Genomic DNA, 7,134 nt, shown 5'->3' on the forward strand with positions numbered 1-7,134 from the left:
TGAGTGTTGTTTAAGACACGGGTGGACTGAGTGTTGTTTAAGACATGGGTGGACTGAATGTTGTTTAAGACACGGGTGGACTGAGTGTTGTTTAAGACATGGGTGGACTGAGTGTTGTTTAAAACACGGGTGGACTGAATGTTGTTTAAGACATGGGTGGACTGAATGTTGTTTAATTAAGACATGGGTGGACTGAATGTTGTTTAATTAAGACACGGGTGGACTGAATGTTGTTTAAGACATGGGTGGACTGAGTGTTGTTTAAGACACGGGTGGACTGAATGTTGTTTAAGACATGGGTGGACTGGGTGTTGTTTAAGACATGGGTGGACTGAATGTTGTTTAAGACATGAGTAGACTGAATGTGTTGTTTAAGACATGGGTGGACTGAATGTTGTTTAATTAAGACATGGGTGGACTGAATGTTGTTTAATTAAGACATGGGTGGCCTGAATGTTGTTTAATTAAGACATGGGTGGACTGAGTGTTGTTTAAGACACGGGTGGACTGGGTGTTGTTTAAGACACGGGTGGACTGGGTGTTGTTTAAGACACGGGTGGACTGGGTGTTGTTTAAGACATGGGTGGACTGAGTGTTGTTTAAGACACGGGTGGACTGAGTGTTGTTTAAGACACGGGTGGACTGAATGTTGTTTAAGACACGGGTGGACTGAGTGTTGTTTAAGACACGGGTGGACTGAATGTTGTTTAAGACACGGGTGGACTGAGTGTTGTTTAAGACACGGGTGAACTGGGTGTTGTTTAAGACACGGGTGGACTGCCACAGCAGGCCATAGATCCAAGCAACCAATGACCTTTTCACAGACAGGTCTCTGTGTGATGTCTACTCAGCTATGTCTCACTTTCTGAATGACTCCCCAAGGAGACCCACTGTCATAGGCTATTAATACAACACTAATCATGAGCAGGGAGGAGATATTAGGTAACAAGGCAGGATATACAGTAGCCAGAGCAGTGTTGTGGGAGGACCGCTGACATGTCAATAAGTTCTATCAAATCTGACAGATGGAAAAATGAAGAAGACATGGGTGAAGAGGGCTGGGTAGAGAGGGAGAGGAGGGCTGGGTAAAGAGAGAGAGGAGGGCTGGGTAGAGAGGGAGAGGAGGGCTGGGTAGAGAGGGGGAGGAGGTCTGGGTAGAGACAGAGAGGACGGCTGGGTAGAGACAGAGAGGAGGGCTGGGTAGAGAGGGAGAGAAGGGCTGGGTCGAGACAGAGAGGAGGGCTGGGTAGAGAGGGAGAGGAGGGCTGGGTAGAAAGAGAGAGGAAGGCTGGGTAGAGACAGAGAGGAGGGCTGGGTAGAGAGGGAGAGGAGGGCTGGGTAGAGAGGGAGAGGAGGGCTGGGTCGAGACAGAGAGGAGGGCTGGGTAGAGAGAGAGAGGAGGGCTGGATAGAGACAGAGAGGAGGGCTGGGTAGAGAGGGAGAGGAGGACTGGGTCGAGAGGGAGAGGAGGAAGGGGTAGAGAGAGAGAGGAGGGCTGGGTAGAGAGGGAGAGGAGGGCTGGGTAGAGAGAGAGAGGAGGGCTGGGTAGAGACAGAGAGGAGGGCTGGGTAGAGACAGAGAGGAGGGCTGGGTAGAGAGGGAGAGGAGGGCTGGGTAGAGAGGGAGAGGAGGGCTGGGTAGAGATGGAGAGGAGGGCTGGGTAGAGAGGGAGAGGAGGGCTGGGTAGAGAGGGAGAGGAGGGCTGGGTAGAGAGGGAGAGGAGGGCTGGGTAGCGAGAGAGAGGAGGGCTGGGTAGAGACAGAGAGGAGGGCTGGATAGAGACAGAGAGGAGGGCTGGGTAGAGAGGGAGAGGAGGGCTGGGTAGAGAGGGAGAGGAGGGCTGGGTAGAGATGGAGAGGAGGGCTGGGTAGAGAGGGAGAGGAGGGCTGGGTAGAGAGGGAGAGGAGGGCTGGGTAGAGAGGGAGAGGAGGGCTGGGTAGAGAGGGAGAGGAGGGCTGGGTAGCGAGAGAGAGGAGGGCTGGGTAGAGAGTGAGAGGAGGGCTGGGTAGAGAGGGAGAGGAGGGCTGGGTAGAGGGGAGGGGAGGGCTGGGTAGAGAGGGAGAGGGAGAGGAGGGCTGGGTAGATAGGGAGAGGAGGGCTGGGTAGAGAGGGAGAGGGAGAGGAGGGCTGGGTAGAGAGGGAGAGGGAGAGAGGGGCTGGGTAGATAGGGAGAGGAGGACTGGGTAGAGAGAGAGAGAGGAGGGCTGGGTAGAGAGGGAGAGGAGGGCTGGGTCGAGAGGGATAGAAGGAAGGGGTAGAGAGAGAGGAGGGCTGGGTAGAGAGGGAGAGGAGGGCTGGGTAGAGAGGGATAGGAGGAAGGGGTAGAGAGAGAGGAGGGCTGGGTAGAGAGGGATAGGAGGAAGGGGTAGAGAGAGAGAGAGGAGGGCTGGGTAGAGAGAGAGAGGAGGGCTGGGTAGAGACAGAGAGGAGGGCTGGGTAGAGAGGGAGAGGAGGGCTGGGTAGAGAGGGATGGGAGGGCTGGGTAGAGAGGGGGAGGAGGAGGACTGGGTAGAGAGGGAGAGGAGGACTGGGTAGAGAGGGAGAGGAGGGCTGGGTAGAGAGGGGGAGGAGGGCTGGGTTGAGAGGGAGAGGAGGACTGGGTAGAGAGGGAGAGGAGGGCTGGGTTGAGAGGGAGAGGGGGCTGGGTCGGGACAGAGAGGAGGGCTGGGTAGAGAGGGAGAGGAGGGCTGGGTCGAGACAGAGAGGAGGGCTGGGTCCAGACAGAGAGGAGGGCTGGGTAGAGAGGGAGAGGAGGGCTGGGTAGAGAGGGAGAGGACGGCTGGGTAGAGAAGGAGAGGAGGGCTGGGTCGAGACAGAGAGGAGGGCTGGGTCGAGAGGGAGAGAAGGGCTGGGTCGAGACAGAGATGAGGGCTGGGTAGAGAGGATTGCAGCTGCCCCTCCTAGTCTCCTAGCCCTCTCACAGACAAGCTGTGCTGTATGGGCCCCAGCCAACCTCAGTGGGGATATGCTACTGTGAACTACAGCCATCTGAACCCTAATTATCTGGCAACATGCCCAACTGGCAGCCTGCCGCTCATAAATTATTATTTGGCAATGCATACCTCTCTGACCCAATCTGGCAACCCATACCTCTCCCAGCCAAATCTGGCAACCCATACCTCTCCCTCCCCGATCTGACATACCTCCCCCTCCCCAATCTGACATACCTCTTCCTCCCCAATCTGACATACCTCTTCCATACCCAATCTGGCAACCCATACCTCTCCCTCCCCAATCTGACATACCTCTTCCATTCCCAATCTGGCAACCCATACCTCTCCCTCCCCAATCTGACATACCTCATCCTCCCCAATCTGACATACGTCTTCCTCCCCAATCTGGCAACCCATACCTCTCCCTCCCCAATCTGACATACCTCCCCCTCCCCAATCTGACATACCTCTTCCTCCCCAATCTGACATACCTCTTCCATACCCAATCTGGCAACCCATACCTCTCCCTCCCCAATCTGACATACCTCTTCCATACCCAATCTGGCAACCCATACCTCTCCCTCCCCAATCTGACATACCTCATCCTCCCCAATCTGACATACCTCTTCCTCCCCAATCTGGCAACCCATACCTCTCCCTCCCCAATTTGACATACCTCTTCCATAACCAATCTGGAAACCCATACCTCTCCCTCCCCAATCTGACATACCTCTTCCTCCCCAATCTGACATACCTCTCCCTCCCCAATCTGACATACCTCATCCTCCCCAATCTGACAGACCTCTTCCTCCCCAATCTGACATACCTCTTCCTCCCCAATCTGACATACCTCTCCCTTCCCAATCTGACATACCTCTTCCTCCCCAATCTGACATACCTCTCCCTCCCCAATCTGACATACCTCTTCCTCCCCAATCTGACATACCTCTTCACTCCCCAATCTGACATACCTCTTCCTCCCCAATCTGACAGACCTCTTCCTCCCCAATCTGACATACCTCTTCCTCCCCAATCTGACATACCTCTTCCTCCCCAATCTGACATACCTCTTCCTCCCCAATCTGACATACCTCTCCCTCCCCAATCTGACATACCTCTTCCTCCCCAATCTGACATACCTCTCCCTCCCCAATCTGACATACCTCTTCCTCCCCAATCTGACATACCTCTCCCTCCCCAATCTGACATACCTCTTCCTCCCCAATCTGACATACCTCTTCCTCCCCCTAACAAGTGAACAGGAAGTCCTTATGGACATGTGAATAATAGGTCAGGTCCCTCTCTCGCTCTCTTCTCTCTCTCTGGTAGTGTCCAACGTGGCACCCTATTTCATATACAGCAGGGTAGCCCAGTGGTTAGAGTGTTGGACTAGTAACCAGCAGGTAGCCTAGTGGTTAGAGGGGTGGACTAGTAACCAGCAGGTAGCCTAGTGGTTAGAGCGTTGGACTAGTAACCAGCAGGTAGCCTAGTGGTTAAAGTGTTGGGCCAGTAACCAGCAGGTAGCCTAGTGGTTAGAGCGGTGGACTAGTAACCAGCAGGTAGCCTAGTGGATAGAGCATTGGACTAGTAACCAGCAGGTGGACTAGTGGTTAGAGTGTTGGGCCAGTAACCAGCAGGTAGCCTAGTGGTTAGAGTGTTGGGTCAGTAACCAGCAGGTAGACTAGTGGTTAGAGTGTTGGGTCAGTAACCAGCAGGTAGACTAGTGGTTAGAGTGTTAGGTCAGTAACCAGCAGGTAGACTAGTGGTTAGAGTGTTGGACTAGTAACCAAAAGGTAGCCTAGTGGTTAGAGCGGTGGACTAGTAACCAGCAGGTAGCCTAGTGGTTAGAGTGTTGAACTAGTAACCAAAAGGTAGCCTAGTGGTTAGAGCGGTGGACTAGTAACCAAAAGGTTGCGAGTTCAAATCCCCGAGCTGGCAAGGTACAAATCTGTCGTTCTGCCCCTGAACAGGCAGTTAACCCACTGTTCCTAGGCCGTCATTGAAAATAAGAATTTGTTCTTAACTGACTTGCCTAGATAAATAAAAGGACAGATGACTATAACTTTACCTCTACTGGGTTATATAGGAGGACAGATCACTATAACTTTACCTCTACTGGGTTATATAGGAGGACAGATCACTTTACCTCTACTGGGTTATATAGGAGGACAGATCACTATAACTTTACCTCTACTGGGTTATATAGGAGGACAGATCACTATAACTTTACCTCTACTGGGTTATAGAGGAGGACAGATCACTATAACTTTACCTCTACTGGGTTATATAGGAGGACAGATCACTATAACTTTACCTCTACTGGGTTTAATGAGGAGGACAGATCACTATAACTTTACCTCTACTGGGTTATATAGGACGACAGATCACTTTACCTTTACCTCTACTGGGTTATATAGGAGGACAGATCACTTTACCTCTACTGGGTTATATAGGAAGACAGATCACTTTACCTTTACCTCTACTGGGTTATAGAGGAGGACAGATCACTATAACTTTACCTCTACTGGGTTATATAGGAGGATTGGTCACTATAACTTTACCTCTACTGGGTTATAGAGGAGGACAGATCACTATAACTTTACTGGGTTATATAGGAGGACAGATCACTATAACTTTACCTCTACTGGGTTATATAGGAGGACAGATCACTATAACTTTACCTCTACTGGGTTATAGAGGAGGACAGATCACTATACCTTTACCTCTACTGGGTTATAGAGGAGGACAGATCACTATAACTTTACCTCTACTGGGTTATATAGGAGGACAGATCACTATAACTTTACCTCTACTGGGTTTAATGAGGAGGACAGATCACTATAACTTTACCTCTTCTGGGTTATAGAGGAGGACAGATCACTTTACCTTTACCTCTACTGGGTTATATAGGAGGATTGGTCACTATAACTTTACCTCTACTGGGTTATAGAGGAGGACAGATCACTATAACTTTACTGGGTTATAGAGGAGGACAGATCACTATAACTTTACCTCTACTGGGGTATATAGGAGGATTGGTCACTATACCTTTACCTCTACTGGGTTATAGAGGAGGACAGATCACTATAACTTTACTGGGTTATATAGGAGGACAGATCACTATAACTTTACCTCTACTGGGTTATATAGGAGGACAGATCACTTGATCTCTACTGGGTTATAGAGGAGGACAGATCACTATACCTTTACCTCTATTGGGTTATATAGGAGGACAGATCACTATAACTTTACCTCTACTGGGTTATATAGGAGGACAGATCACTATAACTTTACCTCTACTGGGTTATAGAGGAGGACAGATAATTTTACCTCTACTGGGTTATATAGGAGGACAGATCACTTTACCTCTACTGGGTTATATAGGAGGACAGATCACTATAACTTTACCTCTACTGGGTTATAGAGTAGGACAGATCACTATAACTTTACCTCTACTAGGTTATATAGGAGGACAGATCACTGTAACTTTACCTCTACTGGGTTATATAGGAGGACAGATCACTTTACCTCTACTGGGTTATATAGGAGGACAGATCACTATAACTTTACCTCTACTGGGTTATATAGGAGGACAGATCACTATAACTTTACCTCTACTGGGTTATAGAGGAGGACAGATCACTATAACTTTACCTCTACTGGGTTATATAGGAGGACAGATCACTATAACTTTACCTCTACTGGGTTTAATGAGGAGGACAGATCACTATAACTTTACCTCTACTGGGTTATATAGGACGACAGATCACTTTACCTTTACCTCTACTGGGTTATATAGGAGGACAGATCACTTTACCTCTACTGGGTTATATAGGAAGACAGATCACTTTACCTTTACCTCTACTGGGTTATATAGGAGGACAGATCACTATAACTTTACCTCTACTGGGTTATAGAGGAGGACAGATCACTATACCTTTACCTCTACTGGGTTATAGAGGAGGACAGATCACTATAACTTTACCTCTACTGGGTTATATAGGAGGACAGATCACTATAACTTTACCTCTACTGGGTTATATGAGGAGGACAGATCACTATAACTTTACCTCTACTGGGTTATAGAGGAGGACAGATCACTATACCTTTACCTCTACTGGGTTATAGAGGAGGACAGATCACTATAACTTTACCTCTACTGGGTTATATAGGAGGACAGATCACTATAACTTTACCTCTA

The sequence above is a fragment of the Oncorhynchus tshawytscha genome, unplaced genomic scaffold (genome assembly GCF_018296145.1).
Source record: "Oncorhynchus tshawytscha isolate Ot180627B unplaced genomic scaffold, Otsh_v2.0 Un_contig_3359_pilon_pilon, whole genome shotgun sequence".
In the NCBI taxonomy this organism is placed as follows: Eukaryota; Metazoa; Chordata; class Actinopteri; order Salmoniformes; family Salmonidae; genus Oncorhynchus; species Oncorhynchus tshawytscha.